Source organism: Cenococcum geophilum (genome assembly GCF_001692895.1).
Source record: "Cenococcum geophilum 1.58 unplaced genomic scaffold K441scaffold_38, whole genome shotgun sequence".
Taxonomy (NCBI): Eukaryota; Fungi; Ascomycota; class Dothideomycetes; order Gloniales; family Gloniaceae; genus Cenococcum; species Cenococcum geophilum.
Window position 1 is genome coordinate 17,455 of NW_027137596.1, and position 997 is coordinate 18,451.

The following is a 997-nucleotide window of genomic DNA, read 5'->3' on the forward strand; positions in this document are numbered from 1 at the left end:
TTCATCTTCGACAATCTTAATACATATCCTGATATTTATCTCAATCTTGATCCTTATTCAGATTCAAAAAAGATTAGATATTCGAATGATTTCTTCTTCCATCTCGCATTTTCTCAATATAATCCTTTAGATATTTTCCCATATAATCTGGTAATGTCAATAATCGCCAAATAATCATGATAAATATGATTTCTTTTTATCATTGATTCCGACACATAATTGATATCTTCAATTTGTCGTAATGATCTTCCATATAGGAAATGGGAATTAATCGCTTTAGATTTATCTTATCCATTATGCGTTTAGAATGTTTCTATCTAGATTCTATCGCATGATAATCTAATCTAATTTCTTCCATTTGTTATTTCCGTCGAAATCCAATTTCCTTCCTGATTATTGATACATCAATATATTAAACCCGAATATTGTAGATCGTTGTAAGATTTTCGCAAATTTATATAATCCTCTATGAATTACTTAAATAATACCATATAGATGGTTAAATAATAGAAAATTATTGATTCCTTTCTTATATCCCTTGTATATTACTCCAAAATTTTTCTATGTTCTTCCTTATTATGATCACAGGGTTGATCATATCTAGATAATGATGTTCTATTACAATAATATAATAATCTGGTCCATATCATTGAATCAATCTAAAATTTCTAATAATTCTTTAAGAAATTAATCAGCCTTGATTCTTGCAGTCATTCTACAGGATCCCAAAAATAAATGATATCGTCTAAATATATACTTCTTAATTCGTGTAATATCTCAATTATTTCTTCTCTTATGAATATCCTATCCCTCTCCTCATTTCTTTAATATTTTTCAAATTTACTATAGATCGGGCCTCGCATGAATTAATAAGAAAATATAATCGAATATATCATAACAACTTGCTAAATATACAATCGAGGAAATCCCAATGAAATCAACTTCTCTAACTCATGCTTATCTAACAGTTGGATGACGTGTCATACCAAATAAAAAA